Raw genomic sequence first — 26,799 nt, 5'->3', positions numbered from 1 at the left:
TCTCATTGTAAGCTGAAAGCATTGTGTTTTAGAAAGGTATCTTATGATGTGGCGGCGATTTGGCAATGGTCCTTAACTGTGGAATAATAATGGTAACTGGGAGCAAAGCATCTGGAACTAAGTTGCCTAGGGTTGCCTCTCTGCATCCGACGGGGATCGATCTCAATTCTCTTCGTGAGAATCAGCAGCTGACTGAGTTAGAATACCACTCCTATATGGAACATTGCCGAATTGAATAGTAAACAAAACGAATGTAAGATATGCCTGAGTCTTCCAGAAGTTGGAATTACAGGGTCAGAAATAAAGCAAACCCAAATAAATCAAAATATTAAGCAAAATATTGGTAGCAAAATATTAAGAGATAAGTGAAATGACGAACTGATACCAATACATATGTTCACTGTTATTACTCGAACTTCATCTCGAACAATCCAACAAAACGAACGTTTACTGACTCAGATACAATGAGGTGCACAATGTAGATGAAAACTTATATGACATCACCAAGGTTGATTTTTATTAGGATTGTAAATTTGGGGACCGATTACAAATGCTGACTACAGCATGGTACATAAGTCGGGGACGTGAGCTAGTACGAGAACAATGACTTGGTTCTCCGATCGATTACGGGAATAACAAGGTGAACATAAACAAATCTGGACAGCTCTAAAAGTAAATATAAGCTACATAGCATTACAAAGATAGTATTTTTACGTATCCTTCGTTATGTGCAGAAGAATTATAGAATTATTCATGGGTTTGAGTTTCCTCCTTTCCTTCAGAATCCGTACAATTACAATGCACAACTACTCACATCTTCAGTGCTTCACCAAATTCCGCTGCAAAAATATGAGCTTGAGAACATTTAAACTTCGGCATTATTATTCAGCAGGTACACTGCTTACGCATGCTGTAGTAGTGACTGGTGAAAGGATAGTAAACTTGAAACCACCGTAACACACCCTATTGATCTCTAGCATTACAAGCTTAATTATTATTAACGGAGTAGTAGTGATAGTGGTAGTAATAATAGTATTACGAGTACTGGTTGTGGTAGCGGAAGTAGGTGTATTGGTGCCACTATACTACTACTATTACTACTACAACTACTACTACTACTACTACTACTACTACTACTACTACCACCACTATCACTACCACTACCACTACTACTACCACTACTAGTAGTAGTAGTATATTATACAGTTTTTTTCATGAGGACTTACAGCCACTTATTTCTGAAATCATTTTGAGCAAAAATGTAATATAAGCATAGCTCCTATTCTCAATATTTTCAGAGTTACACTAATTTAAAGTTGTTTGAAAAATACTTTTTTTTTAGTTTGAAGGCAAAATAACAGTACAAATGGAGAATGAACCGTTCAGAAGTATAATTTCTTTAATTGGCAAGTATTGTGAAGCTCAAAATGTGCTGTGAACTCCTTACTTGCTTCGTACAGATATCTTTTTCTACTTTTAACTAGAAAATTACATTATTCTTACGCACATGTCACAATAATTATTACAAATCACATCACTTCCATCTGTTTGATTATTTGCAGTTCAATTTTGCATCCTGATTTATAGTATTGGAGAGTTTACAACACATTTTTAAAAATGTCGCCTTCCGGTTCAATTCACTTGGCCGCACGCTCGTGAACGGCACTCGTCGCTCTACGTAACTGCATACGGCTATCTTTGATTTCCGTAGCGCTCGTGCTGGCTGCTGACTGCTCGCGGACCAAGATCACGCGTTGTCCACAGCAATGCGTTCCAATAACGAAACGTAACTCTGTAAATATTGAGAATAGGACCCATGTTTGCATGATTTCTTTTTGTTCAATATTTCTTCAGAAATAAGTTCCGTAAGTGACGGTAAATTCTCGTGAATCACCCCGTATAACATCGCTATCATCTACAGAGGCTATTCAGTGTTGAAATTCAAAGTGAGCGAAAATTGACGGGAAACTTTGTTTGGAGTACTTTGGAATAGAGAAAGGGTCTTTTCACGTGCCGTTAATGTACACAGGACCCAGACATTTATTTCTTTCCAGTAAGGGAACGTACTAAGGATACAGTGGGTAGAGTGCCCTTTAATAGCGACTGGGATCTTTACATAGCTTAAATATACGATATGGGAGCAAAGCTTTCATTCTTTCCAGGAGGAAAGCATGCGAATGATAGGTATTACTGTCGGTGGTGATTGTAGTAGTGGTAGTGGTGCTAGTAGTGAACGATAGTGATAGTAGTGGTGATAGTGATGCAATAATAATAATAATAATAATAATAATAATAATAATAATAATAATAATTGTTCTATATGGTGGTGAAACTCGGACTCTCACTCAGAGAGGAACAAAGATTATGGGTGTAACACGTATGGGCGAATCCAGAAATGCATATAGAGTGTTAGTTGGGAGACCGGAGGGAAAAAGACCTTTGGGGATGCCGAGACGTAGTTGGGAGGATAATATAAAAATTGATTTGAGGGAGGTGGGATATGATGATAGAGACTGGATTAATCTTGCACAGGATAGGGACCGATGGCGGGCTTATTTGAGGGCGGCAATGAACCTTCGGGTTTATTGAAAGTCATTTGTAAGTAAGTATAATAATAATAATAATAATAATAATAATAATAATAATAATATAGCAGGAGCAGTGGCAGAAATAAAACCTATCTACGATAGGCGGTAATGGTGGTTGTAATATTTTTGGTGGTCGTGGTAGTGACAAGGAATTGTGGTTTTCTGTTAACATACCTGCAGTAACATGTATAGTATGGAAATCTAGTTTTTCAAGTAAAGCTCCCTGTGAAGCAGGCTTGAATAATTATTTCAAGGGAAAATTTGTTTCGGGACCGGGTATCCAAATCACACAGAGTTTGTGTGCACTCGATGTGAGTCTCTCTCTGGCGTCTCGTCAGCCCACTCCAGTTGTGTGGATATAAGTGGAAAAATTGAGACGGTGTTGGGTAGAGTTCCTGGGTAGCCCAGTCGGTATAGCGCTGGTGCGTTAAACTAGAAGTCCCGGGATCGATACCCGGCACCGGGACAATTTTTTCCTTGAAATTTGAAATTATTCACGCTATGAAATATTTCATATGAAACAATTTTTATCTCGAAAAATAAATTAAAAACGAGCTTTTTGTTTGAAATATCTCTAAGAATTACCACCTGAATTTGATATTACTTACGATTCACTCTGTATATTGACAGAATATTTTTTTCCGGAAATTTTCATGTTTAACTTTTACAGCCTTATTAATGCTGGTGTTTCAATTATCCAGGAGTTGAAATATATTTCTTTTGAGCAAGCTTCTGTAGTCATTTTATTTCAATACAAATGTTACATAAATAATTTTGATGAGGAAATCAGAAAACGTAACCTAATAGGAATGAATTCTTTTCCTTTCTATAGTACTTTGTAAAATTTGTATCGAGAAGGAATGTACAGTTTTATGTTTACCGAATAGAGTTCTTGAGATCTGTTCGTCTCATAACCAGAAATTACAAATATATTTGCATGGGTAGTATAAATAAAAATCTTCATGAATGTGATTTCGAAATCAATCAAATTGATAAGAATTATATTTGAATGTAATACATGCAGTGATTATGATTGTGAATGTTATACTTAGGCCTACTAAGAAACCAATCGTTGTTTACTGGAACCTTATATTTTATTTCAGTACATTAAAATATTTCCCCAGGAGGGATTTGTATTACATTTCCGGATTAAAATTAATTATGTATAATTTGAGGCTTTCCCGGCGTTTGATGTAGTCACCGCTACCGCTTCCACCAACCAGAATTAGCCTAGCGGTCGGGAATAGGAACTAGCTCCTGATTGGCCCGCAGCGGGAAGCCCTACTATTGCATATATACCGGCTAGACATGGTCCCACATCGTCATGACAACAATCACCTCCTACATAATAGCCAAATTGGCTAGTCTCTTATATGAGACAACTCATCCTGCCTAAGGTATTCCGTGGTTTTCCTCAGGCGTAAGACAAATGTCGGGATGAGCCCTATAAGATATGGGCCACGGACCTATACGCCCTTCCCCATATATATTCCACCATTATTATAAATGCTGTATGCCCTAGTTCAGATAATATAAGTAGTCTATTAAATATACGAGGTCACTCAATAAGTCGCAAATTGAAAGGACAGGGACCTCTCAAATTGCAGATTAGATTTCACGGCGCTTCTTCCGACGGCCTTCACATGCTTTGTCATCGAACAACAGATGACGGCGTCTTGCCATCCTAACGGCAAACACCAGCCAAATCCTCCTCGCCCCGTTCCGTGATCACTTGATCAATCTCAGCCCCCCTCGCGTATGTGGTACCTAAGAGGTTACGTCCAATTTCGGCTTCCCCTTCAAAATTTTCTAGAGCTCCTTCAGAGGAGCAGCGTAACCCGGAGTGAGACTAGTGGCCAACAGGCTTGGAGCTCACATATTTAGTTTTGTACAGCCCCCAACCCCTTGCAAGGACGCGTTTTGCGTACCTTTTAAATTTTCCTCCCAATTCTCCTTCGATTTTTCGATTTTTTTCAATTTTTTCGTCCCACATCGTAAGGGGAAGAGATGAGACTTCTTTCTTGGACGTGAAAGGAGCAAGACGTGTCCTGAGGCCTTCTGATTGGCGCACCGGCGAAAGCAGCTACCGCGGACACCCAACCAGATTCCTCAGTGCTACAGCAGCAAGCGAGCGCAGCAGCCAAGCAGCTCTCGGCCAGGGAGGCTCGAGGCGCCGAGCATCGTACTTCTGTCGGCCAGGCGGCGGACACCTACGTAATCGGCACTTCTTAAAGAGCAGCCTATTGGTTCCATTGCCCCACCGGCGCTCAGCGCGAAGAAAGCCGCGCAGCCTACGGAGGGCTGTGCGCACTAACTTCCCTAGGCCAGGCGGATCCCGGTCGGGGATTGGGTCCTCTCTCGAGGAGACACCTAACCGTCCTCGGCCCCTAGGCAGGTTTCCTGCTAGGGAGAGACTCTGTGCCTTCGTGCCGGAGTGACTGCCCAAAGGCAGGGCCTTCGGGCTAATTTGCTTTCCGCCCTCCACTCTTCTACTATTGCCCGGCCCTTTTGAGGGCTACGCAAATTTTCGTCCGGCCCTTATCAGGGCCAACGATATTAGCGAACCAAACCGACGGTCCCCGGCGGACTCCGCAACGCTTGTTGCGATCGGCTAACCGGGCTAGGCTTCGGCGACCGGTCGGGCGTAACTGCTGGGCTTCCACCCTTAGTGGGAAAGGGGCCTAGCAGGTTCTTGCACTGCGGACAGAGTGCCGCTTAGGTTCCCCCCCTGACAGGATCGAATCTCTAATTCAAATGGCTCCAGTTAAGAGCAACAAGGCCACGAGCCAACCTAGTGCAGGTGGCGTAAAGCGGTTGCTAGTTTGCACTAGCCAGACAGGGCCCACCACCTCCTACTTGCGCGTGTCGCGTCCCGCGCAGATTACTCCTCCGCCCAGGCGTCAGAACCTGCGATCGGCTGGTCCTATACGGACGCCGCCTGTCCCGGTCCCCGTTGCGGAGATCCTTGAGCTTCGTCCCCCTACCACCATCCCAGTCCCTTCAGGACTCCCGCGAAAGCCCACCCCTCCCATGGTAGCTCCCAAGGCCACTAAGGTGTCACGTATTGACTTGCCCGGTCCTAGCGGACTGAATAGCCGTGGTGTTACAGTCTTAGCTGATGAAGTGCCGCCGATTCCATCTGGGTCCGGCGCACTTCAGGTCATTAAGGCCAAAACGAAGAAGAAGAAGGGCTCAGCTAAGACTGAGCAAGGCGGCATTTGTACCGCTAGTGAGCTCACGAAGGAAGAGATATCGGCTCTCTCTACCTTGGAGCAATTAAAGGCGGCGACTCTTCAAGTCGTGACCGAGGAGGCAGCACCCCCCGCCGAACCTGAGGCCCCACAGGAGACGGCTGCTGCCCCCAGGCTGTTCCCCGCCACCCTTCCCCAGCTCGTACTCACGTGTCGGAGAGTGAGGACGAGGAAGATGATGTTGAGACTGCTCTCACTAGGCGACGTGGTGATATCCCACCCGTTATTATTACGCCAGCCTTAACTGGCTCGCTGGGCCGACTGAACTTAGAGTTCAAGGCCGAATACGAACCGTTGGGCTTATGCTCGTACAGGGCGCGCGGCGGGACGGCCGTGAAAACTGTTTGCGAAAGGGACTACGCAAATCTTTGCAGGTTCCTGACCGAACGGGGAGTAGCGTACAACTTGCTGCGCCCCAAGAACGACAAGCCTCTGCGATTCGTTTTAAGAGGAATAGATATTCACACAGATGAGGAGGACATCCAGGGCGACCTGGAATTCTAAAGCATAATCGTCCGGCGAGTTACGAGGATGCACTCATCACGGACAAAGGCCAAACTCCCAATGGTCATTGTCGATGTGGAGAATTCCCCCGAAACCCGGGATAGGATGAAAGCCTTGCGGCAGTGCAGCCTGATGAGGGTTACAGTTGAGGAATACGTCCCCAGCAAGCGCCCGCCTCAGTGCAGCAACTGCCAGTGGTACTACCACACGCAGGCTAGCTGCAAAGCGCAGCCTATGTGTCGAGCTTGCGCACGCCCCCATAGGACTAAAGATTGTCGCAAGCCGCACGATGTCCCCGCTACATGCGCACTCTGTAATGGCGCTCACACCGCCAATTACGGAGGTTGTCCCGCAGCACTACAGGTTAGAGATGCCACGGAAGGAACGAGCAGGGTTGCCCGACGGAGGAGGGCAGAGCTCGAGGAACAGCGGACGCTCCAATACGAGTGGCTCCGGCAACAGCGGGTGGAGCGAGCTGCGAGGCAGCAGAAGCTGTTCCGAGAACAGCAGGCGCAGCCACAGGCTCGCGGCCCTGTGCAGGGGCCTCGTGCGGAGCGACGCACGGAACTCGGGCCAGTCCGCCAACAGCAGCAGCAAACGCAGCAGCAGCAGGCGGACATCCCTTCGCTTTTGGATGTGCCCGTTCCCGCGCCTCTGTGGTCCACCGTGGCAGTGACAGCCCCCCGAATTGCTGCCAATAAAGTAGGACCTTTTTCTCAACGCCCTAAGCGCAACAGGGGCAGCAGAAAAGCCACCAAGGTTACCACGGTAGAGCCCATCTCCGCCCCTGTCCCACCGGCCCAGCAGGAAGCTATTGCAAGCACCTCGAAAGGCCCGACCGGTCAATGCGCTACCTTGGACCAAGTCCAGCACTTTGCCGAGGCGTTGCAATTAGCAAACCCCAACCTCCCGCTCGCCCCAATCATATAAGGATTAACCAGAGTGATAGTTCTCCTTATGGAGAATCCTATGTCTGCCCTCCCGGAGATATTTAAGCTCCTAACCTCCCTCGTTTCTCTCAATGGCCAGAAGAAGTGACGGAGTTGCTAGGATGTGTATATGGAACGCCAGGGGCCTTAGACATGATAGACATGAGTTCAGGGCCTTCCCAGACGCTAATAATATAGACGTAGCATTTATAACAGAAACGTTCCTGACACCCCAAGTAAATTTAAGATGCGCGGGGTTTAAAGTCTATAGACAAGATAGAGCGGGTAGAAGAGGCGGAGGTGTAGCGGTGTTCGTTCGTTCTTCGAACGCGCACTGTGAGTATCTCCTTCCCCAGCTAGCGGCATTAGAGGCAGTGGCTATTAGAGCCTACATAGGCAGACTCCCCTTTCTGCTTATGGCTGCCTACAGTCCTCCGGGCACACTAAATGAACGCGATTTAGATATAGTGACAAGTCTGTCCGATAGATTCGTAGTCGCCGGCGACCTCAACGCGAAGCACGCTAGCTGGAACTGTCAACGCCCCAATCGGCAGGGCTATAGGCTTTTCCTAAATTCTACAGGAAACGGATACGTCGTGATGGCCCCTAGGGAACCCACACACGTACCGGCTGCTGCAAATCAACTGCCTGACATAATAGACATCGCTCTGGTGAAAGGTCTCACAACTAGAGCGAGACTAACAACCCTGGATGATCTTCCGTCCGACCACCTACCGGTGATAATGGAGATCATGCACCCAGTTGAACTCTCCCCAACCGCTGAGAAATTCAACTACAAGGCGGCAGACTGGGTGTTCTTCCGAGACCAGGTAGCCGCTACGCTTCCACCACTCCCCCATGAAGTCACTCCGGCAGGGATAGATAGGTCATTTAGCGACCTGACGGAGTGCATAAAGAAGGCAATGGTTGCTGCAATACCGAAACGGTCTTCACAACCGGGACGGATGCAGCTCCCAGCCCATATTAGAGACCTAAAGATCGCCCGCAATAGAGCAAGAACATTGTGGAAGCGTACTAGGTTAGATGAACATAGAATAGAAATGAACCGCTTGCGCAGGCGGATCAGTGAGGCGGTCCACGAAACGGTCGTGGATGCTTCGAAATCCAAGGTTGAGACGATGGACAGCAGAAACATGTCAGATGTCTGGCGTGTATCTCGAGCTCTGTCCAATCCGTCTCAATCTATTCACCCATTAGTAGTCGGTCCAGATGTCACGGCCTTTACTCCTGAGGAGAAGGCTACCGCTCTGGCAGACGTTTTAGAGACCACTTTTCAACCCGTGGAACAAAATTTAAACTTGCCCCATATCAGAGCTGTTGAGGAATCGGTTCGAGACCTCCTTAGCAGGGAGCCGGAAAATGGGATACGACCTACGAACACCCACGAGGTCGCCAATTTCATTCGTCGCCTCGGCCCTCATAAGGCCGCAGGAGCCGACGGTATCCAAGGAATTATATTGCAGCATCTCCCAAAGTCAGCCATGAAGCGCATAGCAGAGATAATTAATAACATTTCGGCTTCCGGTCACTATCCCATTCCCTGGAAAGAGGCTCACGTAGTTCTCTTTCCAAAGCCCGGAAAGGATAAGACGAATCCAAGCAACTATAGGCCTATTAGTCTCCTCAGTTGTCTCAGCAAACTGGCGGAACGGGTCATACATAGACGTCTCACTGAAGTAGTGTTGCCCCAAATCAGGAACGAGCAGTTCGGTTTCCACCCTGGTCGTTCCACTACACTCCAGGCACTCCGCATGACGGAGGACATTACCTGGGCTATGAGCACGAAGTGTGTAGTAGCTGCAGCTTACCTGGACATCGAGCGAGCATTCGACAAGGTTACTGGGCATGAGAGTCCCAGATGGAATGATACGCCTCATTTCTAACTACCTCTGAGGCCGTACATTCAAAACCCGTGTAGGCTCTAGTTTCTCCACCCCCGTGAAATTCACGCAGGAGTCCCACAGGGTTCCATTATCGGGCCCATACTTTTCAATATATTCATTAATCACCTCCCGTTCCGCTACATCCACGGCAGAAGTAGTCATCTGTATATCTATGCAGACGACACTGCGCTCTTGGCGATGGGCAAAACCTATAGATTAGCGTCCCGTAGATTGCAGTCGATCTTAGATCACCTCCAGCCGTGATTCCACGACTGGAGAATCAAGGTCAATGTAGAGAAATGTCAGGCCATACTCTTTTCACTAAGAGCGAGGCTCGAAGACATACCACCACGACCCACACTTTTCGGACGAGAAATGCCGTGGATGAACCAAATTAAATATTTAGGGATCATTATGGACTCTCATCTCAACTTCCGAGATCACATCCAATCCATTCTTCGTAAGGCAACGGGCTGATAGTTAGACACTATCCCATTCTGGCGGCTTTAACTCCTGACAACCTGAGGGTAGGACTTACCATGTATAAGGCCCTCATTCGCTCTGTCATTACCTATGCCGCACCCGCATGGGGGTTTGCGGCAGTGTCCCATCTCCGTAAACTCCAAGTTGTCCAAAACCAGGTGATTCGACTCATTACCCATCTCCCCCGAGTCGCCTCGAGAAGAAAGTTCCATGATGAACTAGAGTTGCCAACCATAGACGAGTTCATTGCTCGACTGGCTAGGAACCTGTATGCGGAAGCTCGTGCTAACCCCAACCCGCTCATATCTGGCCTCGGCCAGTATGATCCTAGGTTACGGCGTAGACACCAGACAGGTCCATTAGCTATACTATTGAGACAGGAGGACAGGGAGGCTGGCGTTACTCCCAGGTTTTGGTAGCCACGACTCAACTCCATGAGACTCCTTGGATAGTGCAACCGCTTTAAAATGACCTTGTCTTAACTGGGCTAATCAAAATCCCTCCCTAACAATATCTACTTTTGTTGGTCGATGGAAGTATCATAGAGCAAATTGGCTAGTATATATCCATCGATTCATAGAGTCATTCTACCTAAGAGCCAACTGGCTAGTCTCTGATATTGAGACAACTCATCCTGTCTAGGTTTTTCCGTGGTTTTCCTAAGGCGCTAAGACAAATGTCGGGATGAGCCCTAAAAGAAATGGGCCACGGACCTGCACTCATATCCCCATTAATCTCCCTAATTACTTTAAATTAATTAACTAATTACATCTCTCCCCCTCTTCGTAATTGAGCCATCATATAGCCAAATGGCTTGTCTCAAAATTGAGACGATTCAACAAGGCTCATGACAACAATCACCTCCTATATAATAGCCAAATTGGCTAGTCTCTTATACATGAGACAACTCATCTCGCCTAAGATATTCCGTGGTTTTCCTCAGGCGTAAGACAAATGTCGGGATGAGCCCTATAAGAAATGGGCCACGGACCTATATGCCCTTCCCCATATATATTCCACCCTTATTATAAACGACGTATGCCCTAGTTCATGTAATATAAATAGTCTATTAAATATACGAGGTCACTGAATAAGTCGCAAATTGAAAGGACAGGGACCTCTCAAATTGCAGATTAGATTTCACGGCGCTTCTTCCGACGGCCTTCACATGCTTTGTCATCGAACAACAGATGACGGCGTCTTGCCATCCTAACGGCAAACACCAGCCAACTCCTCCTCGCCCCGTTCCGTGATCAATTGATCAAATCTCAGTCTCCCTCGCGTATGTGGTACCTAAGAGGTTACGTCCAATTTCGGCTTCCCCTTCAACATTTTCTAGAGCTCCTTCAGGGGAGCAGCGTAACCCGGAGTGAGACTAGTGGCCAACAGGCTTGGAGCTCACATATTTATTTTTTTACAGCCCCCAACCCCTTGCAAGGACGCGTTTTGCGTACCTTTTAAATTTTCCTCCCAATTCTCCTTCGATTTTTTTCGATTTTTCGTCCCACATCGTAAGGCCAACGGGCTGATAGTTAGACACTATCCCATTCTGGCGGCCTTAACTCCTGACAACCTGAGGGTAGGACTTACCATGTATAAGGCCCTCATTCGCTCTGTCATTACCTATGCCGCAACCGCATGGGGGTTTGTGGCAGTGTCCCATCTCCGTAAACTCCAAGTTGTCCAAAACCAGGTGATTCAACTCATTATCCATCTCCCCCGAGTCGCCTCGAGAAGAAAGTTCCATGATGAACTAGAGTTGCCAACCATAGACGAGTTCATTGCTCGACTGGCTAGGAACCTATATGCGGAAGCTCGTGCTAACCCCAACCCGCTCATATCTGGCCTCGGCCAGTATGATCCTAGGTTACGGCGTAGACACCAGACAGGTCCATTAGCTATACTATTGAGACAGGAGGACAGGGAGGCTGGCGTTACTCCCAGGTTTTGGTAGCCACGACTCAACTCCATGAGACTCCTTGGATAGTGCAACCGCTTTGAAATGACCTTGTCTTAACTGGGCTAATCAAAATCCCTCCCTAACAATATCTACTTTTGTTGATCGATGGAACTATCATAGAGCCAATTGGCTAGTATATATCCATCGATTCATAGAATAATTCAACCTAAGAGCCAACTGGCTAGTCTCTGATGTTGAGAAAACTCATCCTGCCTAACGTTTTTCCGTGGTTTTCCTAAGGCGCTAAGACAAATGTCGGGATGAGCCCTAAAAGAAATGGGCCACGGACCTGCACTCATATCCCCATTAATCTCCCTAATTACTTTAAATTAATTAACTAATTACATCTCTCCCCCCTCTTCGTAATTGAGCCATCATATAGCCAAATGGCTTGTCTGAAAATTGAGAGGATTCAACAAGGCTCATGACAACAATCACCTCCTACATAATAGCCAAATTGGCTAGTCTCTTATACATGAGACAACTCATTTTGCCTAAGGTATTCCGTGGTTTTCCTCAGGTGTAAGACAAATGTCGGGATGAGCCCTATAAGAAATGGGCCACGGACCTATATGCCCTTCCCCATATATATTCCCCCCTTATTATAAACGACGTATGCCCTAGTTCAGATACTATAAATAGTCTATTAAATATACGATGTCACTCAATTAGTCGCAAATTGAAAGGACAGGGACCTCTCAAATTGCAGATTAGATTTCACGGCGCTTCTTCCGACGGCCTTCACATGCTTTGTCATCGAACAACAGATGACGGCGTCTTGCCATCCTAACGGCAAACACCAGCCAACTCCTCCTCGCCCCATTCCGTGATCACTTGATCAAATCTCAGTCCCCCTCGCGTATGTGGTACCTAAGAGGTTACGTCCAATTTCGGCTTCCCCTTCAAAATTTTCTAGAGCTCCTTCAGGGGAGCAGCGTAACCCGGAGTGAGACTAGTGGCCAACAGGCTTGGAGCTCACATATTTAATTTTGTACAGCCCCCAACCCCTTGCAAGGACGCGTTTTGCGTACCTTTTAAATTTGTCCTCCCAATTCTCTTTCGATTTTTCGATTTTTCGTCCCACATCACTTCATTCCCTGAAGAAGTTGGCGGAGCTAGCCATCGAAAGCTTGAAAGTAAATCTCCAACTCACCTGGCTGAGAACCCGAGAAGAGTTATTCTAAAAGTAATTACTTTAAACTTCGTTCGAAATTTACTATAAAGTTATATTATAATTTTATTATTCTCTCTCATATTGGTGTCAACTTGAAAAGAAATATTTTAATGAAAAAAACTTGATGACTGCTGTGAAAAACTAAACCACGAAACATAGGTACAAAACCGTGAAATATCACGCAACTCTTGGATTTCTTGAAAATCTTGTACAACTTTTCCAATTTGCAGTTGAAATTAATTCATCTAACTTCAGATCAACATCCATAAGAAGCTATTCATACAAAAACATATCCTCGCAAATATAATCAAGATTTACTGCGGTTTGTGAACGGGTTAATGTAAAGTCACTATTCGTTGCATCACATAATTTTAAAATCGCATGAGAGATGAAATTCGATAAAAATAGATTTATTGTGTCATGGAATTGAACATGTGAAACTCAAGTAATGGACGATGTTGCAAGGAATATGAATTACGTAGTCCAACAAAAATGCTGTGATATTGAATAATATAAACTAAAAATATATTGTTGTAAAGGGAAACTATTTTTCTACAAGCATTCCTTAGCAAAAGCAGCAACAGGGCCTAATAATAATAATAATAATAATAATAATAATAATAATAATAATAATAATAATAATAATAATAATAATAATAATAATTATAATTAAAATTATAATTATAATAATGATAATAATAGTAATAGTAATAATAATAGTAATAGTAATAATAATAATAATAATAATAATAATAATAATAATTTACCTCTTTTAATGTATCTGTAATGGCAATAGAGAAAATGACAGCAAATCAAATTATTAATTTTATTTTTATGTGTATCTTCAAAACCTTGGTTATAAGATTTTTATTAATATTATTGATTAAGCAAATTGTTTCCTTTAAAAAAATCAAACATTGGGATGGTTAAGTATTACATGATTATTTAAAATCAATGAGTGTGAGAGGGCTATTTCTTCTAAATACAGTAAATGTTTTGTGAATGTTTGCGTCGCTGGATTTAGGTGTATAGTTTTCGAAGGAAAGTTAATTAAATTGTGTTAATCAGAATAACAGAAATACGAATGTCGGTAATTAATTAATCTTATTTGATATAAATTTAACAGCAGTACGCTTTATTATGTTGAAATGCTTAATAGCACGATATCTACATGTCTCTAACTCTAAATTAATTTACTTTTCTAAAAGTGCCCGCCTATTACTTTTTTGTACTTTAGAAACGAATCTTAACGCTCTTAGAATTCTTAAAGGTAACAGCAGTTTATGTATTACTAAAAGCAAATTCAACTAATAATTTAATGTAACTTTTTTTTGCAAAGAGAGTGCGGAAGAAATGACTGTGCATTTATTAATTTCAAGATTAAGTTAAGAGAGAATTTATATGTAATTAATATATTAAAGTAGACTGGGGAAAGTGAAATGAAATACTACCTGAAAGTTTTACATTAATTTAAACCCTGTTTCTTCCATATAAAGCTTTCTGAATGTAACAGACTTCAATATAGAGTCGTTCAAAAGTAACACTGGCAAGCAACATCCGTCTTAGCGGTGATTCAGCGCGTCAGCAAAATCTCGAGCCATATGTACAGGGTGTCTGATTTAAGCCGTTAAGGGGAGAGGATGGTATCTTCTGGTGAAAAATGAGTAAATTTTCAAAAAAAAAAATTCTTTAAAATACCCTGTGATGTGTGTGGAATGCATAGCATAATATTTTGTGGGTATTTGTGCCCTTATCAGATTTTGAGACGCCATTGTTAAACTTCTTGCGTTATGGTTTTTTAAATCACTCGCCCCCTTTTATTGTTGTTTCCGGTAAATTGAATTAAAAAAAATCTTTAAAATACCCTTTGATATGTGTGGAATGCATTGTATAACATTTCGTGGGTATTTGTGCCCTTATCGGATGTTGAGACGCCATTTTTAAACGTTTTAAAATCACTCGCCGCCTTTTATCGGTTTATGGCAACTTCATTTTTTTGCTACATTGCCAGACAAAAATGGATATAACTTCTGAACTATTAAAGATGCATGCATGAAATTTATAACACACATTCTTTAGACTATTAGGAAACTTTCCTCTATAAGAGAATTTTGTTAATTGATTTCATTTTAAAACTTCGTCCGTTTGTTTGCAAGAAAGAAATTCAGAAAAGTGTTACTAAATTTTAATTTTAATTGTTTATTTTACAAACGTAGGGACTAATATCAAAATTCTGTTACAGACAGTTTGTAGAGCATGCTTTTGCAAGTATATTGCAAAAAAAAACTGGATGAATCTACCTTTAAAAACGGTTTAGATATATCGGTTTTAATAAAATCCTGCATTGGGTATATATTTTTTTTCAAATATGGGCCCCAAATATATATATATATTTTTTTCAAAATAAAGGGTGCGTCAGAAAGAACGGATGGATTTCAAACTATCGATACGCAACGAGGAGAGACATATAGTGAGGGGGGCCACGACTGTTGGGTCAGCCATAGAATGCAGTTTCAGTTGAGAATATTGTGTTGGTCTGGTGTACAACATGCTTTCATCGTAAAGGCATTTTTGAAAAATGAAGAGTCTGTGATCGCCACTCAGGACTCATTTCGACATCGGATGTCACGCTAGGATTCCAACTCGGAATACAATTTTGCGGTGGGTGGCTTCATTTCGTATCACAGGTTCAACATTGAAGAAGAAATCACCTGGACGAAATTCTATTGCACTGAGATTGTCCGAGGCTACTGTAAGATCTCGCGACCTGCGACTTCTTTCTTTGGGACCATTTGAAGGCGTAAGTTTGTAAACATCGATCACATACACTGGACGAACTGAAGACAGCGATTCGTGAAGAAATCGTGGCAATTGCACCAGCTATGACTGTGAAAGTGATGGCGAACATCAGAAAACGCCTCGATGCCTGTATTGAAAGCCAAGGACATCATATGGATGATGTTGTTTTCCATAAATAAACTGCATGTATTGGTGAATATGTTGATAACAATAAATTTTTGATTTGATGAATCTTTACAATTTTCTTGCCATGTGAAATCCATCCGTTCTTTCTGACGCACCCTGTATATATTTTTAGTTGTGTTGCTACAGCTATGAGCTCTCTACATACCAAATATTAATATTTTACACCAAACAGGAAAAAAGTTTTAAAAAATACCATCCTCTCCCCTTAATTTTTGTTTAGGCAGCCCAAATATCAGTCCATACATGTCGGATGTACGGTATTTAATGGTTTCGCAGGCGGAATCAGGAGTGTGCATTAGCTCCCATCTGAATGTCTTCGTGTGATAATGTTATGTCAAACATGTACAGTCAATCTGTTTATTATTTATTTTCTTTCGATTTTCCAACGTTCCTTATAGTCGAATTTATCATTCAGTAATGTATTAATGAGACATTTGCTCCTCTTATAGTCCCGATATTATTTGCAGAAGAGGAGATAATACTAAGGAATATGCTACTAGAGCTAAATGACAGCTGTGAGCAATAATGGGATGAAGACAAATGCCAACAAGACGAAGACCATGGACATAGGAAGAAAAGTAAAGGAGGTAAACTTGCTAATTCTAAATGACGCAGTAGAGCAAGTGGAAGCATTAAATACTTAGGGTGTATTATAAGCAATAAGATGAGCTGCTGCCAAGAAGCCAAAAGGAGAATAGCAATGGGAAAGGAAGATTTTAATAAAAAAGAAGCATATTCTGCGGACCTCTGGAGAAAGAACTATGGAAAAGACTAGTGAAGTGCTTTGTGTGGAGTGTGGCATTGTAAGTGGCACAAATATGGATATTACGACGGAGTGAAGAGAAACGGCTAGAAGCATTTGAAATGTGGACATGGAGAAGGATGGAACGTGTGAAATGGACAGACAGAATAAGAAACGAAGATGTGTTGGAAAGAGTGGGTGAAGAAAGAATTATGTTGAAACTGATCAGAAAGAGGAAAACGAATTGGCTGGGTTACTGGTTGAGAAGGAACTGCCTTGTGAAGAATGCACTGGAAGGAATGGTGAACGGGAAAAGAGTGCAGGGCAGAAGAAGATATCAGATGATAGATGACATTAAGATATGTGGATCATATGAGGAGACAAAGAGGAAGGCAAAAAATATTAAATGCTGGGTTTGCAGTGAAAGACCTGCCTTTGGGCAGAACATTCTGAATGAATGAATGAATGAATGAATGAATGAATGAATGAATGAATGAATGAATGAATGAATGAATGAATGAATTACATGAGACAGACACTGTACATTACAGATATATTGTTTTCTTTTGTCCAATGACAAGATTCTTAATTTCCCGTTATTCGCCACGAACCCACGAGCATACTCACAGATGACGCTAGTGTCAAGAAGCATAGACCACTTAGTTTGTCAGAGATTGTCCAGAGTGCACTTCAGACGGGGGATTTAGATCACGATCTTAGTGAATAATGATGGAGAAATTTTGGGGTGTCATATGGAAACTGGAGTACCGTGTAGAAAATCCCCATGTTTCCTGGACCACGCACTTCTCCAACACAACTTATAAATTCAGAGTAGATCCGGATTTGATTCCCGGCCAACTAGATTATAAGCCCAACGCGGTAGCAATGAGCCACCGTGACAGTATACAGATGTAGTTTAATAAGAGTGTCGACTACTCTCTTTCTTTAATGCACATTTCATAATTTTGACAAAATTTATAGACACTATAGATTTCGTCACTACCATAGCCTAAAACTGAAGAGTATGATCCCAAAACGCATTAAGTCCATTTTTATGAAAGGACTGGGCTAGATTTTTTATCCATTGGTGTAGGTAGTGAGCGAGTTTTCAAGTGATATGCACAATAACACGAACTTTTAGACAAGGATTGGGGTTGTTTTGGAAGAAAACAAAGCTTAAAATATGACGATAGAGTAGAGATGTCGAACAGCGCTCTCGAGCTGTGAAATGAAGAGCCTTCACTCCTCCCTTACCGTGCAACGGTTGAACACAGATAGCAGGCAGACCGGTCGAATGATCGTAAACAAAAGCGAAATTACTAATGCGGCGGCTGGTACTTGGATAACTTTTATACATCTGACTGACTGATTAGAAGCTCATTTTAGATTTGCACTTGATAAACTCTGATGAACAAACAATGTAGGCCTACATAAGGATGAATGTTGATGATATTATTATTATTATTATTATTATTATTATTATTATTATTATTATTATTATTATTATTATTAACAATAGCGTTTTATATACTGGGTCATCCCATGAGCGAAACCGGATAACTTTTCTGGTCCATAAGCTTCAGCATGTGTCGAATTAAAATGTCTTTTAATATTATGATGGCTTAGGTATCCAAATTCCTTTCTATATATTAAGCAATGTGGCTTTCCGTCCTTTAAGGTAAACAAATATTTATCTATTCACTTACTATTGAATCGTCGTTCAATATCCATACCAGCCGTCAGAGTTGATAAACACACTACGTACAGAACACTGATACAGCGAGTTCAGGTTGACCTTAACGACTGTCGTTTGAGCTCAGCTATGGTAGGAAACAGTACCTCGTTTCACACTTTGAGAACGCTGTTCGACATCCCTGCGATAGAGGTTTCAAACACTCATAGATATGTATAAATCATAAAAATGGCCAAATGGACTGAGCGAGATTAGGGCTCACACTCTTCAATTAAATCCAAGGCACAAGGTCCGTTTCATTCAAATTATTATTTTCAACAATGTTTTACCTTTACAAGCTGATGTTTTGGATACTCATGGCTTTTAAGCTTACTTTCTTAACGATTTCGTGGGAGACTGTTCGTGTTAGCCTGTGTCATCTACAATGAAAGAGTAATGGAACGGAGAAAAATTCTCTCCGGCGCCGGGATTTGAACCCGAGTTTTGAGCTCTACGTGCTGATGCTTTATCCACTAAGCCACACCGGATACCACAGAATTATCTCTGATTAAGTTCCAACTCTTGGGTTCCCTCTAGTGGCCGCCCTCTGCACTACGTCATAGATGTGGATAAAGCATCAGCACGTAGAGCTGAAACCCGGGTTCAAATCCCGGCGCCGGAGAGAATTTTTCTCCGTTCCATTACTCTTTTATTGTATGATGACGCAGAATATCTGCATGGAAACATCATATGTACTTCGGTACATTAAAATAATATATGTGTGTCATCTAGTTTTTCTTCAGTTAAAATGCAATATGTCCCGCGCCGTGGCGTCGTGGTCTAAAGCATCTTGCCTAGGACTCGCGTTACGGAATGCGCGCTGGTTCGAATCTTCATGGGGGAAGAAAATTTCTCATGAAATTTCGGCCGGTGTATGGGACCGGTGCCCACCCAGCATCGTGATGCACTTGGGGAGCTACGATAGGCAGCGAAATTCGGTTGCGAATGCCAGCTATGACGGCTGGGGGGACCATCGTGGTAACCACACGATACCTCTAGTCTTGTTGGATAATCGTCCACCTCTGCTTCGGCATGTGGGCGTGAGGCCAGCAGCCGGCTGGTCGGTCTAGGTCGTTCACGGGCTGTAGCGCTATGGGTTATTAAAATGCAGTATATATGTTTTTTAATGTGCCGGTTTCTCTCACTACTTAAAAATAAATTATAGAAATTTTAAGTGACTGTTGACTGCAGGAAAAATGTAGGAAGACAATTTCTGTACGAATTATTCGTAATGTAACTATAATAAATGAAGATTCGTTGTTGTAATATTTATTGCATTGCCAAGAACGAATCTAAATTATATGAAATGGAAGTCAGCTGTATACTAATGTTGTAACTTTGACGCTCCTTCAGCCTGTGTTACCTGTCCATACTACGCATCACAAAACATACCAACTATCGATTCAGCGGAAATGTACACAATGTTTCCACGGCAGTCGCATTCCATCTCCATGAGTAAAAATTCAACAGCATTAACCTGAGTTCCATTTAGGCTGTTTTCCTTCAAAATTCTATTATATTCCTTCAAAAGAACGGTGCAAATGTGAGTGAGACAAATGGCCTTCAAGCTTGGAGCTGATATAGATTCTTCCTCGCAGTTTCAAATTCCCTTGCTGGTACAGCGATCGCGTACATATAAATTATTTCTCCACACAGTTCCTATTCTTTCATTGCATTATTGCGTCTTTCCACACGATCCGTCTGGCTCCACTGTGTAATCATTTTGTAGGGTATACTATTCATCTGTATGGTAGTATTAATATCCTCAATTCCTTACCTAACCCAACAATTACACACAAACAATTAAAATATTTCACGCAACACAAGCGATCACATAAATGTCCTGTTAGTGCTTTAATACATGTGTTGAATGATGGATTTCTTTCGCAATGTAAACTTTATTTAATATACTCGTATAGGAAATTGTTAAGAACGAATAAAGCAGTTTGGTTTCATAGTGATTATTCTAGTACACACAGTGGACAGTAATTAATGTCATTAATTTCAGGGGGTTATTCTTTGAGATATTTCAAACAAATATGTTTAAATACAATTTTGTTCGTTTTTACTTCCCGTTCGAAATAAAAATTTGTTTTATATTAAACATATCATTGCGTGTTTTTGGAAAACCATTGATTTAATTTTCAATATGTTCAGTTAGTTTAACCCTTTCTAACCCAAATTAAATTTACAAGCAATCCATGTTGAAACAAATAGCTGTATTAGGACCAATTCAGTGACCAAGTTACGGGAGTGGCAACATTTGAAACAAAACTATATTGATGAAAATGTATTGAAGTAGAAGTTATCCAGCAAAATTTACCTTCATATGTAACACACAAGTATATAAATGCTATAAAGTTAATTATTGCCATATGGTATCTATAGGTAAGAAAGGGTTAAGAGAGCAGTATTTTATGATGATAGATAATTTAAAGAATTTCAGTTTTGTCATTTAAATATGCAGAAATTTTAATCTGGACCAATGTAATATATTAAAATTCTTTTTCAGAACGAAAAGTTACATTTATTAGGATCTAATTTCTATACATTTAAAGGACAAAACTAGAATTCTTTCGATCATTTATTATCATAATACACTAGTCTCTTCAATTGACTGAGCATATTGAGAATTAAATCAGAGGATTTCCCAAAACACTATGAAATTTTTCATATAAAATAATTTTTATCTCGAAAGAAAGCAGAAACGAGCAAATTGAATCGCACTTTTTAGAAGGGAAAAAGTCAAAATTTGTTACTTTCAGGAGAGCAAAAACCTTTTTTTCGTGAATAAATACCAGCGTACCAGTGCCGTACTATAAACATCAACTTGATGTTAGAGTTACAGGGAAAGATTTGACTAAGTTTCATTCTTTGTAAATCAATGCGTCTTGGAAGTATTTTAATAATTTTGTAAGTAAAAATAAAAATGTCAAATTTTGACTAAATTCTTTTCTAAAAGCCCCATTCAATTGTACTAAACTTTTTCGTTTGAAAGATATCAAAGAATAGCCCCCTGAAATTAATTAAATTACTTACGGCTTATCCTGTATATGAATTAGTTCACAACAATGGTTTAAAAAATTTTTAAATTTTTATGATCTCGTCATGATTATTTTATTTTTGCATCTAGACAAACTATGGATATGAGGCATTAAATGAAGACCGTAACAGTCTTACCGGATTCAGTGCTGGTTTTTATGTTAAAGAGACGATAAAATATGATTATAATGAAGGTAACTTTTATGATCATGGGTATCATGATTATAGTAACGGGAGAGAAATTGAAACGTGCAAAGAGTCGTAATGATATCAAAAAGAACCACAACCAGCTAACTTGTCCCGATCGAGATTCGAACTCGGGTCATCTGGTTTCGCGACTAGACGCTCTAACCGTTACTCCGCAGGTGTGGACCATTTTTCACTCTTTCGTGTGCGAAATTATAAAGGTTAATTTTATTATACATATAAATAAATTATTACTTCCTTAGTTCTCCATCAAACTGAAGATGACTGAAAATATTTCCATTCTACAGTAAATTTTATGTAAATCCACGTAAGGTGTAACAATTAAACGACCTCTCATTAATTTCTCTATTTTCTCTTCTTTTATTCTTTTAAGTTTAATCAAAACGTTTAGACCAATCCCAATAAAACGAACAGCGAAATAATTTGCAAGTTCCGTTTCACAATATTACAATTCTGTAAATAAAATTAGGTCGGAATATTTTTTTTTACAGAAATGCAGCTTTATTTTAACTCAAATGTGGGAAAGTAAATTAAACATTTCAATTTTTTTCCATTCTATAATTGAATCTACTTAACCCTTCAATGCTCGCGTCATAATCTGTGACACTGGTACTCGCGCGTATTACATTTGTAATCCATCCATTTATATATATATATATATATATATATATATATATATATATATATATATATATATATATATATAATCAATTCTTTTGCACGTATGAATATCGAATTTTATTATATATATATATTTTTTTTTTGACTCCGTTAAGTGAGAAGTTTTAGGCCTATATGATATTCTTATAATATAATTATGAATTTGGTATTCCCAAGAAACTAGTTCGATTAATTAAAATGCGTCTCAGTGAAACGTACAGCAGAGTCCGTATAGGTCAATTTCTGTCAGATGCTTTTCCAATTCACTGTGGGCTAAAGCAAGGAGATGCACTATCACCTTTACTTTTTAACTTTGCTCTAGAGAATGCCATTAGGAATGTCCAGGATAACAGAGAGGGTTTGGAATTGAACGGGTTTCATCAGCTGCTTGTCTATGCGGATGACGTGAATATGTTAGGAGAAAATCCACAAACGATTAGGGAAAACACAGGAATTTTACTTGAAGCAAGTAAAGAGATAGGTTTGGAAGTAAATCCCGAAAAGACAAAGTATATGATTCTGTCTCGTGACGAGAATATTGTACGAAATGGAAATATAAGAATTGGAAATTTGTCTTTTGAAGAGGTGGAAAAATTGAAATACCTGGGAGCAAGAAATATAAGTGATACTCGGGAGGAAATTATACACAGAATAAATATGGGAAATGCCTGTTGTTATTATTCGGTTGAGAAGCTTTTATCATCCAGTCTGCTGTCAAAAAATCTGAAAGTTAGAATTTATAAAACAGTTATATTACCGGTCGTTCTTTATGGTTGTGAAACTTGGACTCTCAATTTGAGAGAGGAACATAGGTTAAGGGTGTTTGAGAATAAGGTGCTTAGGAAAATGTTTGGACTAAGAGGAATGAAGTTACAGGAGAATGGAGAAAGTTACACAACACAACTACACGCATTGTATTCTTCACCTGACATAATTAGGAACATTAAATCCAGGCGTTTGAGATGGGCACGGCATGTAGCACATATGAGCGAATCCAAAATTTCATATACAGTGTTAGTTGGTAGGCCGGAGGGAAAAATACCTTTGGGGATGCCGAGACGTAGATGGGAGGATAACATTAAAATGGATTTGAGGGAGGTGGGATATGATGATAGAGACTGGATTAATCTTGCTCAGGACAGGGACCAATGGCGTGCTTATGTGAGGGCGGCAATGAACCCCCGGGTCCCTTAAAATTCAGTAAGTAAGTAAGTATATATAATAGTAACAATAATTTATTTAACTCTGTTTGAAATTAGGATTTAAATCAATGATGTCAATATAATATAATGAGTGGTAATATGATGCAAAGAATATAATTTAAAAGCCTATAGTTATTATTATATGACTTTGTTGTTAGTTACTTTAAACTACACCCTAGAGTTAACTTCTAATCCTAAAATTTAAGTTACTATTGGATTCAAGTACATGTCAGTTTCATATGAGAAGAAGTCATTGTTCTGTCTTATCAAATATGTTCACGTAATCATTTATATAGCAGAATAAAATAACCACTGCAACAATAGAAAATACGTGTAAAAATATCTTCTAAATGACTCATAGGAATAAATCACATTACAGAATAAGGAAATATAAAATACACGCTTATACTCTCACCTGTTAAAACACTGGAGTTAGCACTCGCGTGGACTACATTTGTAATCCACTCTAAAATCGTATATATTGCTACACAGAAAAAAGTCACAATTATATCCAAACACTCCAGAAATCAGAGCTAAAATTTAACAGGAAGATACTGGAAATTTCACGCTATCAGCATTGAAATCAGAGATGTGATAACGTAATAAACAGCAGCGGATTAAAAAAATGTATGCCGCGCGAGTATTGGAGGGTTATTCCGTGGATAGAAGAATAAAATCGTAACCGTCCTCTTGCTTTTCCTCTTATATGAGGGGACGGCAACGAAAGGAATATGCAATGGCAATGAAAATACCACGTAAAAATTTCAGTTAAACACGCAAATAATTTTTTCCGTAAAAATTAATTAAAACGACTCCCATAACAGTTACGTTTATAGAAATGAAACTTTATCTGGTTAATTATCAAGTTGGAGATAAGATTAAACATCTCGACTGATTATTGTCGAACGCAATTCCCAAAGATCTATAATTCATACAGAACAGGATGTCGTAGTAATTCCCAGATATCCTGTCTCACCAAGCTGGGCTGTTATCGGGACGAGCAAAGCAAGCCTATACACAGAATAGTAACGATTTTCTCAAGATTTCGATTAGCATTTCTTTAAAATTTAAGCGGGGGCATACACATCAATGGTAAAAATGAAAAATTTCAATTTATTCTTTCTTTATGGAAAATACTTTTCTTTTTCCTCTGACGAAGAACTTCTAGATATCTTTAGTAATGTCGGAGATATGCTCTCTAACATGCACTCATGTCGCCTCGAGTCTTTTTATATCTATTTTTGTCGGTCGTTCCCCGTAATCTTAAAATTTACATTTGTTTTCCTTAATAACTCAATAAGTTTCTGAGATAATTTAACGAAAATTTGACTGTATGTGTGTTTTTGAACATCTTAGCGCGATACAATATAATGTATGCTGTAGCATTCGTTATTTATTAACATAGGTCGTAAAACGTGAAATTTATACTGGTATATTGCATAATAAATAAAATAGTAAATAAATAAAATGTTTTAGTTTCTTTATTAATGTAGTTTAACAAAAATTTCGAATAAACAGTCATTACAATATATACAGGTCTCTGGATAATACAACAAAATCTACGATGACTTGAAAATTATCATGTATAACTTTTATACATGAATTACTGTTAATGTAAAGAATATATTTAAATTAAAATGCAGATTACAGCGGAAGGAATTTATTGTAGGCCTAATTATATCAAATTTCACTTCACGAGAACTGGAAAATACTGAGATATAAAAGTTAATTATATTTAATTTTTACATTTAAGGGTCTAAGTGCATAGGGAAACAATGCACCATAAATATACCCTTATTTCGGTAGGTATTCAATTGTAAAACGTACCTCCCCCTTAAATTATGCGTCCACTTAGAAAAACACCCATTTTTATTTTTATTGAATTATGTGTTTTAAAACAAAATTAAATATTTCGAATGTGATCAATGTTATTCAAGTCTATGTCTTTGGTATTAAGGAATTAAAAATACAAATATTCACAACACATAGTTTTCTCTTTACGCACACAGCAATTTGTTAAATTTCTCGTCGGAAACGAAACAGAATACATATATATTTACATCGTTTGTTGAACTCGCACAATTTGTAACAAGGAAATTTCAAATAAGGACGTTGTTATGTGAAAATACCATTTCTCCCAAATTTTTTACGGAAGAGAAACGCACGACGAAATTATGATACGAACAATATGTTTTTTAAATTCTAGCTTGATTTTTTTTACACCAGTTTGTTTAGAAAGAAAACACAACAATATATTTCTTAATTCCTCTTCCTAAATGAAACTATATTTATTAATAGAAAATAAGTTTCTATATTTAAAATTTTTTAAATTAATTCAACTAATTCTTCATAAAGAATAAGAAAATCATCAGAATTATTCCGTTACATGTTGGAGCTGAATACAAGGCTACAAAACAACTTCATTAAAAGCTCTTTAACTTCTTGTACGCTCGCAATTTTCGTGTTTTATTTAATGTACGAAGATATTGCAATCAGATATTCTCTTAACTGTCATGTTGAGTGACTAGAAACTTTATCTAAGATAGTTTCCAGTTAAATATTTAATTAAAAAGCTCCATTTTTTTTTTGCTTTGATTTAATTTAATCCGCGTCTAATTTATGAAACAGGGCCACGTAATATTTTATTCCTGTTTCGGACAGAAGAGTGAAGCAAAAGGTAATCACAAACAAACACAAACGTGGCAGAAGCGTGGACTGCACTCACCTGGTCCTCGCGTCGCGATGCCGCGTCCGACGCCCGACTGGAGGAACTGACGCCGAGTGCGCGAACGACCCTGCGAGTTGCGAAGCCTACCGTGGACCGGACCATGCGCCTCAGCCATGCCTCGGAAGCTGAGGAAAAAAAAAAACATACGAGACGTTCAGCTCCGAGAGGCACAACTGAATAAAGTTGCGAGATGAGGCTTACGAGCGTTCCGACATCGAGGAGATTGTAAAATTATTACTGGCTTATGCAGTTCTGAATGAAATCCCGACGCTGAACTGAATGGGTTTCCGACGAGAGCCTCTCATGGGGCAATCGGATCCGGAACTGTTTTACAAGTCCGAATTATTCCAAGCTCGCAGATTTGCTTGGATTCAAAGTTTCTGTTCGCTGAATTTGGCATCAGGAAATGATTAGACTGAACGGAGAGAACCTGTTTATGATACAACTTACTTAGAAATGGCCTTTAAGGAACTCGGAGGTTCATTGCCGCCCTCACATAAGCCCGCCATCGATCCCTATCCTGTGCAAAATCAATCCAATCTCTATCTTCATGCATGTATGTATGTATGTATGTATGTATGTATGTATGTATGTATGTATGTATGTATTCACACTGCAAATGGGTATATACCCGGTGGCAGTGGTAACTAATTACACTCAGTGTCAATTAATAATAAACACAAATAATAAAAAATTAATAATAATAAT

At 40.2% G+C, this 26,799-nt stretch overlaps 1 protein-coding gene across 1 annotated transcript in view; it reads right to left on the bottom strand.

The window, feature by feature from the left end:
• The window catches only part of LOC138707752 (allatostatin-A receptor-like), an 882,364-nt gene extending 856,153 nt beyond the window's left edge, over positions 1-26,211 (bottom strand). The window contains exon 1 of the mRNA XM_069837618.1: positions 26,089-26,211. The gene's annotated coding sequence lies outside the window, so the exon portion shown is untranslated. The remainder of the gene's footprint in view (positions 1-26,088) is intronic.
• Positions 26,212-26,799: the final 588 nt, after the last annotated feature.

The sequence above is a fragment of the Periplaneta americana genome, chromosome 10 (genome assembly GCF_040183065.1).
Source record: "Periplaneta americana isolate PAMFEO1 chromosome 10, P.americana_PAMFEO1_priV1, whole genome shotgun sequence".
Lineage (NCBI taxonomy): Eukaryota > Metazoa > Arthropoda > Insecta > Blattodea > Blattidae > Periplaneta > Periplaneta americana.
Note: the sequence above shows the minus strand (reverse complement) of the source record. Positions and strands in the feature narration are given on the sequence as shown.